This window comes from Plectropomus leopardus, unplaced genomic scaffold (genome assembly GCF_008729295.1).
Source record: "Plectropomus leopardus isolate mb unplaced genomic scaffold, YSFRI_Pleo_2.0 unplaced_scaffold67292, whole genome shotgun sequence".
Lineage (NCBI taxonomy): Eukaryota > Metazoa > Chordata > Actinopteri > Perciformes > Serranidae > Plectropomus > Plectropomus leopardus.
Genome location: NW_024674047.1, coordinates 1 through 514, shown reverse-complemented (window position 1 = coordinate 514; position 514 = coordinate 1). Strand labels below are relative to the sequence as shown.

At 49.6% G+C, this 514-nt stretch overlaps 1 non-coding gene across 1 annotated transcript; it reads right to left on the bottom strand.

Annotated features, from left to right (window-relative positions):
* Positions 1–86: 86 nt before the first annotated feature.
* On the bottom strand, positions 87–159 carry trnav-cac. The gene has a single exon. It is a non-coding gene; the product is annotated as a tRNA-Val (tRNA).
* Between the last annotated feature and the right edge of the window lie 355 nt (positions 160–514).

Sequence of the window (514 nt, the reverse complement as noted above, 5' to 3'; positions counted from 1 at the left end):
CCAGCAGCAGTTAGTCGTTCTGTGTCAGGACATCAGACCACACAGACATGTGTGATGTTTGAGACACGATAATGAAAATCTCTTATTGTTTCCGCCCGGTTTCGAACCGGGGACCTTTCGCGTGTGAGGCGAACGTGATAACCACTACACTACGGAAACACATGCTGTGTCAAGCTACAATCAGATATTAGTCTCCCATGCTTGGTCAATAAGTGCTGAAAGCGACCTATGGTCACATTGTACAGTTTAAACAACAAGTTGTTCCAAAACGTGTCATAGGTTTCCGCCCGGTTCCGAAACCGAGGACCTTTCGTGCAGGAGCCGGATATAGTGATCACTAACTTTACTAACTTTTCCCATTCTGGTGCCAGCGGAACCGCCTCCACATCAATGCGGGGAAAACCAAAGAGTTGGTGGTGGATTTCCGCAGGTGCAGACGCTCCCCTCTGACACCGGTGAACATCCCCCTCCATAGCTTGGGACAAATGAGCCTACCAACTTGACCCCCACAGAC